General features: G+C 35.6%; 1 protein-coding gene across 1 annotated transcript in view; it reads right to left on the reverse strand.

The window, feature by feature from the left end:
• Positions 1–12,500, reverse strand: part of LOC136828014 (uncharacterized) — a 488,300-nt gene that overhangs the window by 408,501 nt on the left and 67,299 nt on the right. The window lies entirely within an intron of this gene.

Raw genomic sequence — 12,500 nt, forward strand, 5'->3', positions numbered from 1 at the left:
GGAAAAAATTTAAAAAATCACAATAAATAACTCCTAAACACTGACAAATATGGAGGTGAAACCGAAATTCTTCAATTTAAGATATACTTAAAAGAAAAAAATTGAAAAATCTATGAAACAAATTTGCGAAAAACCAAAAATAACCGACTTCGCGTGTCTGGAATGACTTAAGAAACCAAACCCCGACACAGCACAATAAACCAGATAACTAGATTAGGAATAAAAAAAATTCGACATAATATGCAAGAGAAAACTAATCAAGAAACTACCTCACCCCAAAAAAAAAAAACACAAACGAAAGACTGATCCCGTCAGGTGACTTTATTCTGCAGAAGAGACAGGCAGCGGCACATCGTGGAAGCTAACAATATGCCGAAAGGGCGTGGTTGATCCTCTTCAGTAAATTGACTGAGGGAAGTTTTTTTTTTTCTTGTCTCTTTCCGCCATCTTGTAGAGCCTGTTTGCTTCGATATGCCATGGGGCGGCAGGGGACAATTTGCATTTTGCTTAAGTTTTACTTTTTTCGATCTCAAGTCTAGTTTTTTTATATCTCTGATAATTTGGTTAAATTTCAATCAAATCAAAATTGATAAGCAATTTGCTCATGTTTGCCGGTGATATATTTTTTAGTAACAAAACAGCATCAAACTACAAGATATATATATATATATATATATATATATATATATATATATATATATATATATATATATATATATATATATATATATATTATTATATATGTATATTGCATTACGGAATTTATCTTCCAGCAATCAATGCAAAAATATAATTAATGTTCGACAGTTTTATCAAAGAAAACTTATGATTTAAGATTAAATATATCTTCGTGTAATTCCATTCGATAGGCCTATGATATATTAAATATATATATGTATATATGTATATATATATATATATATACATATATATATATATATATATATATATATATATATATATATATATATATATATATATATATATATATATATATATATTCTTCACATCGCTATCTCAAATTCCATCGAATGTTAGTCGCACCAGACTAAGGACATGAAAACAAAACTTTCACATCGAGACATACCGTCCAGATGACCACGCATTAAGAAGATAGACGCCCGACCTTGCTTGCGACCTGAGTACTTTCATGCAGAGAGAAAAAAAAAGGTCATAGGCCTTCGCTTGTTATATTTACAGATAATCAGGTCAAGACTATTGAGGTGCATTATCATGTTCTTCTCTATTTCTTATTGATTTCTTCTTCCTTTTCCACCTGTCTTTTTTTTATTCTTGCCTCTCCTAGATTTAGTAGTTTTTTCTTTCTTACTGGTGTGGTTTCCTGTTTTCGTTTTGTTCTTACTATTCCAACACTCGCTAATTTTTGTGTTTATTCCGCTCTGTCATTCTTTCCAACACACACACACACACAATTATATATATATATATATATATATATATATATATATATATATATATATATATATATATATATATATATATATATATATATATACTATATATATGTATGTATGTATGTATGTATGTATGTATGTATATATATGTATATACATATATATACACTATATATGTGCATGTATATATATATATGCATGCATATATATACATATTAATCTATTTATTACATTCATATACATATTTATTACATTCACATACACTGTATTTTCTTACCTATATTGCCTTCTTTTCTCCTTTTCTTTATTCGTTTTTACTTTTCAGCTTAATTTTCCTTTCAAAAGCATAATCCTGAATCCAAAAGGGATAATAGTTAACAAACTATATTACAAATTTTTATAACCTAGGTGAAAGTATCTGCATTGTACCAAGTATAGCATTTTTTTTTTTTTTTAAATATCCCTCGTAGGTTGATTAATGTTTCAAGTTTTTAATAATAAGGACATGTACCAAGGCTATTCGAAGCGAATCATTCCTCCCTAACTCTGGGGACTTGAATTTGTGTTACATAAGAAAATCCCCGATCTCATTGCATCTAGGGAGTATTGCCGAGATCTAGGGAAATTATCTGGTGTGCATAAAATATACTCAGAACCTGAAGACCTCTCCAGAATCGAAGGAGTGACTTCCGTTATCTTCCAGCATCTAGAATCTTTCAAGAATCTACAGGACATTTCCATAATCTAAGGATCTTTCAAAAATGTAACAGATATGAAAAATTAATTTGTATTTCTCCTAACAAGCAATCATGAAGTTCTTTACATAGAAGCTAGATCCCCAGGTAGAGAACGAAGGTTTGTATTCGTGTGGGAACAAATAGCAAATAAAAATAAGTTGTATTTTTCCTAACATATCCTAACATACAAACCTGAAATTCTTTACATAGATGATAGATCCCTAGGTAGAGAACGAAGGCTTGTATTTGTGTACGAACAAATAGCAAAAATAAAAGTAATTTGTTCTTTTCCTAACATACAAGTAGTATCTTATATGCGGCGAGGACGTCTCCTTCAGAGAGAAAACTATTTTAACATAAGCAAAAATTTTCCGATTACAAATGTCTGTATGTTAACTTTGGTAAAAAATATTCCTATTCAAAAGATTAGTGCTTCACATTAGGGTGAAAATACCCCCACTATTTGAAAGTACTTTAATATATGCAAATATATAAATGAACTTACCACATATATACATCGTGTGTGTAAATGTGTGTGTATATATATGTATATATATACATATATATATGTATATATATATATATATATATATATATATATATATATATATATATATATATATATATATGTATGTGTGTGTATGTACATATATATATATGAATATATATATATATATATATTATACATATTATTCACACATATAACACATATATATAAATATATATATATATATATATATATATATATATATATATATATATATATATATATATATATATATATATATATATGTGTATGTACATATATATAATATATATGCCTGTATATTTATACATATATACACACATATACACATACACACAAACATAATATATATATATATATATATATATATATATATATATATATATATATATATATATATATATATATATACGCTAAAGGTTAATCATCTTCAGCAAAAATATTTTCGTCATAGCTCGGTAGTCTCTCAACTCCGACAAAAATGTCTCTTATAACGAACAGCAATTTACAATTGATTAAAATTACCTCATCAAACAGGGTGGTATTTTAATTGTCGGCTGAACGTCTCTTGGAGAAAATACCCTTATGTTAAAGTACACCATTCTAATTTAGGCGGTAATATCCTTATTCCAACGAGCGACATTAATTAACATGCACTGGCATTCTTTTTGACCAATCACTAAAGTAACATTTTAATTAATATTCACTGGAAACCTTTTTGACCAGTCACTAAATGTGTTTAGATTTTCTCCATTTTTCTGATAAAATATGCATAAATTATGAATAATAATAATAATAATAATAATAATAATAATAATAATAATAATAATAATAATAATAATAATAATAATAATAATAATAATAATAATAGCAGGAAGAAGCTAAGAATACTATTTTGTTCGAACTGAAAAAACACGAGAATAACATGTTAGACGAAATTAGGAATTAGCTCACTAATCGAGAGAAAAATAGCAGCTTTGCTAAAAAAAAATCTAGTAAAATAGACATATCCGCCATATGTTATTGTTACGAATCCTCTATTTTTTTTCTTACATTCTCTCTCAGACATTTCTAAAAACACACACACACACACATATATATATATATATATATATATATATATATATATATATATATATATATATATATATACATTCATACACAAATAATATATATGTATGTGTAATATATATATAATATATACAGTATATTTGTATATATATACAAATATATATGTACATATATATTATATATAATTATATAAATATATAATTTATATATATAGTATATATTTATACACACACACACACACACACACACCTGGTCACATTCTCTCAGGCAATTTTCACTGAAAGCTAGTGCACACTTGGAATCTACTACTTTAAGAAAACATTTTTCCAATGATCTATATCTCTTCCTATCTCCAAGGGCAAAACTCTGAAGTAAAAGATGAGAATCACTCCGTGTTGCACCAGATTTAGTGCCGACAGATGTTTCAGCCATTAACACTATGGCTTTCATCACGGCTATACTAGTTTTACAATGTAACTACCCTTCAAGATATAGGTATGCACAGCAAATTATTTAAGATTAAAACAAAAACTTGGAAAAACGTGTGTGCGTGTGTGTGTCTATGTATACGTGCGTGTATGCACTCAAAAAATCGTGTATCCAACGAAAGAGTGTAAGTGTATTTGTATATGTGTGTATGCACTCAAAAAATCGTGTATCCAACGAAAGTCTGTCTATCTATGTATATGTGTGTATGCACTATAAAAATCTGAAAGTATCTATGTATATGTGTGTATGCACTATAAAAATCGTGTATCCAACGAAAGTGTGTGTCTATCTATGTATGTGTGTGTATGCACTATAAAAATCGTGTATCCAACGAAAGTGTGTGTCTATCTATGTATACGTGTGTATGCACTATAAAAATCGTGTATCCAACGAAAGTGTGTGTCTATCTACGTATATGTGTATGCACCAAAAAACTCGTGTATCCAACAAAGCTCATCTATAGAAATAATAAGGAAAATGCCTGGAAATTTTTTATGATTGAAACATGAAGGTCGGGATGCACGCTTGGCAAAAAGTAAGAGAATGTTTAAATTGCACAGATAAGAAGAACAGCCCTCCCCCACAAGACAAAACGAAATTTTAATGAGAGAGAGAGAGAGAGAGAGAGAGAGAGAGAGAGAGAGAGAGAGAGAGAGAGAGAGAGAGAACTGCTTGAGCACTGACATCAAATCGGTTAAAAGGCTCACCTATAAAGACTGATTTGATTTATCTATGGCTACTAAAACTGGCGTTACATCTTGGTTACTGACAGAGGCAGAGACAGAATATAAGCATCATTAAACAATAAAAGCGCAAAACTGATCTGACTACAACATACGAAATTAATAAAATATCAATTTTAAAAAATTAAAACTAAAAGTTATCAGCGTGAGGAAATTTACAAACCTCTATCACCTTCAAATATTATTATCAGGTCACATTCAATTTGAAAAAACGCCCTAATTCTATGTAATCCTCCCTTTATGAAGCCCATAGCTCAACGCCCAGAGATAAACTCTTCTTAATAAGGATGTGTACCAAGGCTATTCGAAGTGAATCATTCCTCCCCAGCTCTGGGGACTTGAATTTCCGTTACATAAGAAAATCCCCAATCTCATTGCATCTAGGGAGTATTGCCGAGATCTAGGGAGATTATCTGGAGTGCATAAAGTACACCCAGAGCCTCGAGACCTTTCCAGAATCGAGGGATTGCCTTCCAGTATCTTCCAGCATCTAGAATCTTTCAAGAATCTAAAGGACATTTCCATAATCTAGGGATCTTTCAAAAATGTAGCAGATATGAAAAAGTAATGTGTATTTCTCCTAACATAAAAACCTGAAGTTCTTTACATAAAAGCTAGATCCCCAGGTAGAGAACGAAGATTTGTATTTGTGTAGGAACAAATAGCAAATAAAAACAATTTGTATTTTTTCCTAACATACAAACCTGAAGTTCTTTACATATGGATTTAGCTTCTATGCAAAGAACGAAGGTTTGTATTTGTGTAGGAACAAATATGAACTGTTTGCAGAATCAAAGAAACTTTTCCAGAGCCTATGGATCTTTAAAAGATCTCGAGATCTTTCACAAATCTACAATACTAGTAGCTAAGAAGCATTTTCAGAACGTAGGGAGTATTTCCTAAATGCAGGGATATATCCTGAACGTACAGATTATCAGAATTTGCTTTAGTTAATACTTTACGAAGTAAGAGAGTATTTCCATAATCTGTGGATACTGTATACCCTGAATTCAGAGAATTTAAAGAAATTATGGATTGTTTCTCAAAAGCAATGAGTGTCTCAAGAACCTAAAAAGCATTGCCGTATTCAAATGTGAATTTCCAAGACCTAGAACCCATTCCAAATTATCGAAAATGTATTTACAATCAAGGAAGTACTCCCAGAATATAAACATTTCCAAAGTCAACTAGGTATTTCAGAAATCAAACAATCTTTCCAAGAATTTAAAATAGATTATTTCCTCAAATTCATGAACCTCAGAACAAGGACACAAGCAACACCAGGTGTGAACACACCCCGGGCCAATAGTAATTGCGATCGCAGCGACCTTGAAATCTTCCTCTCCTGAAACTCGTTGCTAAGATGAAGGCTGGTCGATTCGCCCCACCTTATCCCCTTGAGCTAAATCTGCCCCCAACCTTTGCAACAGCAGCAGGAGCAAGGTTTGAGGGAGGGAGGATGGTGTTTGCGGGGAGGGGAGGAGGGAGGAAGGGGAGGAGGAGGGGAGGAGGGGGGAGGAGGAGGAGGAGGAGGAGGAGGGCATTTGGGTACAGGGCCTGAAGAAGACCCCAGGGTCTCCGGAGTACGGTGGGATATTTATGAGAAGGAGAGGGTATGAGAAATAGTACGGTGGGATATTGATGAGAAGGAGAGGGTATGAGAAATAGTCTGGGAACAAGGATATGGAAGGATGAGAAATGGTCTTGGAGATCTAGGTGCCAGGGGCATGAGTAGAACAGTTCTACGAGCAACGAGGGGCACGGGACATGATGCAGGTACTAGCATAGGGGGAGCGGATTTGACAGGGGCATGCTATGGGCAAAACACGAGTGCTATCCTAAGGTGCGTGCTTAAGGATTAAAAAATGCTCCATGATAAGAAAAACAGGATTTAGCACTCAAGGTGTCAGTTGGGGATCACAAGGGAACACTGGCAGAGATATATCCATTGCTAAAGGGGAACAATGTAATAAGTTTTATCTGTCTTACGCCCACACTTGGTTACCACAGAGAATATGTTTACTCTTCTCCTCTCTTTTTGTTGCGGGGTGGGGCCGTGTATGGTGATAATTATATCAAAGCTATATTTACTATCCCATGTGAGCCAATGACAGACATACAGACATACACACAGACAAGCAAAAGCGAAACGGTTTTGATTACGAGACGAATCGGGTACGGCTATAAAACATCGAGCTCCAACGTTGCCATAAAAGTATTATTGCTGTTTTTTTTATTCAGTGATGAAAACCACTTAAATAAAGCCACTCCAAAAAATTACGAAACACAGGTATTAAAAAAACTGTCTACTTTCGAAGGGAATAGTGTGAAGGATTAATTCAACCAGCTTACTATTAAGTTCGTGACCATATGCAATATTTGTTAGACTGAGAAGCATGCCGTGTGCAACAAGGCTATTTAGTGGATGGAATGGTGCTGAACTAAGAGGCTCTCAAGAGCAATGTCTAAAATAACATTTGGAAAAAAAGTGTAATATGACTACTTTATATATGAGTTTTTAAGTGAAAATAAAGTTGAAGATCAATTTGTATGTATGTATGTATGTATGTATGTATGTATGTATGTATGTATGTATGTATGTATACATATATATGTGTGTGTATGTCTGTGTGCGTGTGTGTATGTATATGTCTGTGAGATTAAAATGTGTACATGATTTAATTTTAGAACAATAAATCAAGAAATTTTGCGTCAATAAAACAACTAATATCAATAACTGATTACATAATAACGTCCACTGTATCTTTTCTATGTAGCAGTTTGACAACAGCTGAACAGTGAACAAGAAACTTGCTGAACAACGTTCGATACTAGCTTTTGCCGTAAATAAAAATAACTGACAGAATGTCGTTCTTTCAACTCGATTTTAAGGAAAGTTAATAAAAGGTGACGGTTATTTAAATGGGGTAGCCAATGGGACGAGCAACCCTATTGCCCAGGCCCGAAACCAATAAGAAACAAGTAAAAAATGCGCCGAACTTTCTTCGGGGCAATCCTGTTTCCTGTACAGCCGCTTCAGCGTATAATCAAAGCCACCGAAAATAAATCTATCTTTCGGTGGTCTCAGTATAATGGTGTTTGAGCCGCGGCCCATGAAACTTTAACCAGGCTTGGTGGTGGCCTATCCTATGTCGTTGCCAGAAGCACGATTATATTTAACTTCAACCTTAAATAAAATAAAAAGTACTGAGGTTGGAGGGCTGCAATTTGGCATGTTTGATGATTGGAGGGTGGATGATCAACATACCAATTACCAGTCCTCTAGCCTCTGTAGTTTTTAAGATCTGAGGACGGACAGCAAAAGTGCGGACGGACAGACAAAGCCGGCACAATAGTCTTCTTTTACAGAAAAACAAAAGTGTGCGTTTTCCACCGAGGGAAGCAACACACATGCCTCAAAAGATAGGGAGTTTGTAACAGGAAAACGGAAGAAGGAATGGATTTCCAACGACATTCAAACAAGGTAGTTTATATACACATGCCGGCCCCAAGACTCGGATAAAAGACGGGGCTTGATATCAGAGTTAACGGTCTTCCTCCGTAAATAAAAGAGAAAGATAAGCGTGACAGAAAATTACTACAAACTTCTGTGATCTGATACAAGCGGCAATGCATCAGTGTGAAACCTGGAAGCCCTTTCTCTCCTCATTCTCCAGCTACTCCTTCGGTTCTGTTCTTGCCTTTCCAGTGCCCTCCTCTCATTATTCTCCCTCAAGTCGTTAGCGCGCAGGCTCCGAGATAAACAGTCTAGAATAATTGCAAGGAAAGAGAGTCGAGAATCCTTCAGACGTTAAGAAAGACGAATATGTCTTGTCTGAATTTATCTGGCGTTGTTTGATCTATGGCAATGCTATTCTTTGGGTCCTTAGGGGGATATCTCTCTCTCTCTCTCTCTCTCTCTCTCTCTCTCTCTCTCTCTCTCTCTCTCCCAATAAATCCATCCTTCTCATCGATCGGTACGAGATACAACACAGACACTGCATGTTCGCCTTAATGATTGCTGGATGAGCGAATTCAACTTCGCAATTACGACAGTACTGTTTTTCCTCCTGCAGACCCCTCGGGGAGCGAAACAACATGCCATAGCACGCAAGGACTCTCATTAGAAACAAAACTGAATCATTTCCTGTTCTTTGCCGGGGCAGTGAGGCCGCTGATTTCATATCTGTAATTTATGCGTCTGGATTTTAAATCCTGATTACAACATGCAAAATGTATTCATATTATTCATTTTTCTTTTATGACAGTCTACGGGTAATGAATTTCACATTCAATTATGATAAAACCTTCAACAATAAAACGCACAGTAATATAATGTAACTGATATAAATACAATGTAATCGAAAAAGTACTTAAATTATTAATTTTATTTGAAAATACAAAAAGGAATTATTATCTCTTTTCAACATTATTACTATAAAAGAAAGCGTATTTGTTATTTCATATATTTTCTCTGTCAGTTGTAATATCTATCAATAAAAAACTGGCTGGAGTTATTTATGAAATTTAGGCTTTCAAACCAAGTACTGGGGCACTTTCGACCATTCAGCGCTTAAGATGGTGAAAAGAGGGAGTTGGAGTGGTTGAACAGCAAGGTAAAGACATCCAGAAAATAAAGGCAATAAAGTACAATGCTCTAAAGGGGAAAACTGGAGAAAACCCACAGATGCACTAAAAAGCAACAGTTAGAGGTGTTGGACAGCAAGGCTGAAGAAAGGAAACAGGGAAAAAAGGTAAAGTAAAAGGCTAAAAAGTGGAAACAAATAGGGGCCGAAGGGAAGCTGCAAACACCCTTTAGTAATGCCTACAGTGCACCACTTGAGGTGCAAAGACGACACTAACCTTCTAAGGGGAATTCGGTAGTACTATGGGTAAGCCAATTCCCCAATATAATAAGATATTTTTTTATGAGAAATACTTTTGTGAGAAATTACAGCACCATCAAACTAAATAATATACTCTAGCTATGTTACGTTGCTGATTTATAAGTTCGGGGTCAGTTGTTGTGTACATTATATTACCATTTTTGAGGAGATCGAGAAACAAGGTTAAGACTCCAGCGGGATGGGGAGGGTGTGGGGGTTGGGGGAAGGGGGTTTATTTAAGTTAATTTTTCTTTCTGGACATTTTAACGAGAGAGCAAAGTACTCAAGGCTTTAAGTAGAGCCCCTCCCACTAAGGCTGGCGCTTGTGGAATTTGCGAAATTGGTATCATATATCAATCTGCCCTGACCGGAGAGAAGATGCCAACCCCAGCTTCCTTGGAGATCCCCTGGGCACGGCACGTGCCCACTTCAGAACAGGAAATCTTTAGTGAACGCAAATAGTTCAGGTCGCCTTAACCAATCGCCTACTTTCATCATCTCATTAAGGAGATGAGAATATTTATCTGAATTTATCTGAGAGAGAGAGAGAGAGAGAGAGAGAGAGAGAGAGAGAGAGAGAGAGAGAGAGAGGGTGGGGTGGAGAGAGAACAAAATATATTTGATGAATAATTTCATCATTGTGCGAAGATGATTTCCACATCGAGGTCCACGCATATGTACTTACAAAGTTAAGTATACCTTAGTTTAAGCAGACCACTGAGCTGATTAACAGCTTTCGTAGGGCTGGCCCGAAGGATAAGACTTATTTTACGTGGCTAAGAACCAACTGGTTACCTAACAACGGGACCTACAGCTTATTGTGGAATCCGAATCACATTATACCGAGAAATGAATTTCTATCACCAGAAATAAATTCCTCTAATTCTTCATTGGCCGGCCGGAGACTCGAACGCGGGCCCAGCAGAGTGCTAGCCGTGAACTATACCGACCCGTCCAACGAGAAACTGACAAGATGGTATACATTTCGACGGAGTACTAATCACTCATTCGTTATTTTATTCCTCCCTCTCTTTGCTCCAAATAAAAATAGTAACAGTTGCCTAACAACAAGGTATCAAAATTACTGTTTATGTCAACAAAAGTATGCTGGAATATTAAGGGAACGCTCTTATATTGGTCATTTCCTTGCCCGGCTCCGAGGATCGAACTTGTGTCTCGCAGCTATGAACCAAGAGAAAGATAACAACACGTCTGAAATACTGAACAGTATTTGAGGTATTTTTAATTAAGTAAACAACATAGTGATACATCAGTTGCTGCCTCGCCGGTTAAAGGATAAACGTGGTAATAACTTCCAGCTTGTTTTCTTTTACACTCTCAATTTTTAAAAATTCTTTGTTTCATTAGATTTTATATATATTTTTTTTTAAATCCTTCCACATTCCTCCTCTCTTGTTCTCTCACCGCATCTTTCTCTCTTTCTCCTCTCATCCTCCTCCTCCCCTTCCTCTTCTTCATCTTCCTCTTCCTCTTCCTCCTCTTCACCTTCTTCATCCTCCTCCTCCTCTTCATCTTCCTCCCCCTCTTCCTCCTCCTCATCTTCCTCCTCTTCTTCATCCTCCTGCTCTTCCCCTTCTTCATCATCCCCCTCTTCCACCTCTTCATTCTCTTCCTCCTCTTCATCCTCCTCCTCATCCTCCTCTTCATCCTCTTCCTCCTCTTCATCCTCTTCCTCTTCATCCTCTTCCTCTTCATCCTCCTCCTCCTCTTCATCCTCCTCCTCCTGATGAAAATTCCCTCCTTGCCTCTTTTCTTCCATTAGGGCATCATTCAGTTCAGGCGATACCTTGATAGTCTTTAATTATTACCAACGCTCCTTACGATCTTTCTCCTATATAAACATTACTCTCTCCTACCCTTAATGTTCCTCTTACGTTGCAAGCAGTCTTTCACCACATCCGCAACATAAAAGAAGAAAGACAACGAAACGCCAGATCCACGTGATGATAAGATTGTGAAGGCTCAAAATAGTGGCGTGGAAGAGTCCAGCGCAGACGGCGCTGGGGTCATTACGATGACCGATAGCCCACAGAGCGATTGAGTGCGTGCATCGAAGCTTCATGTAACTAGTCTATAAATGATGGCATGTTTTCTGTGCAGTTGTTGTTTCCCATAACAAGAAGAAAATATATTCTTGCTGTGTCTGCGTGTGTGTGTGTGTGTGTGTGTGTGTGTGTGTGTCAAGAAAGAAGGTAAATAAAGCAAAGGATTTGTCTATGTATATGCTTATTTTTTTGCTTGCAGGCCAAAATATATTAATTTTTAATCTCAGCCGTTTCCCCTTATAACACTTATAATGTCCGATTCTAGGGGTCAGGTTGCAAGCCTTACGCTCCAGGCCGCCTGCCTGTTCCCCACAAGAGAAGAGTAGATCTCCCCAACCCCACCCCACTCGCCCAAACCCCCCCTCCAAGCATTAGTTCTTCCATCCACCGGGAGACTCAACCCAATGAACTTTTGATCCAGTTTCTACCATATTAAGTACTCTGCCACAGGAGTTGCTTTTATCTGCAAAAATTCATAATCTATTTCCTTTACTCTCAAGTGAACTTATAAAATAGCGACTCTCAAGTTCTTGGTTCACGCATTCATCTCATTATTATCCGTTAATG

The sequence above is a fragment of the Macrobrachium rosenbergii genome, chromosome 42 (assembly GCF_040412425.1).
Source record: "Macrobrachium rosenbergii isolate ZJJX-2024 chromosome 42, ASM4041242v1, whole genome shotgun sequence".
Taxonomy (NCBI): domain Eukaryota; kingdom Metazoa; phylum Arthropoda; class Malacostraca; order Decapoda; family Palaemonidae; genus Macrobrachium; species Macrobrachium rosenbergii.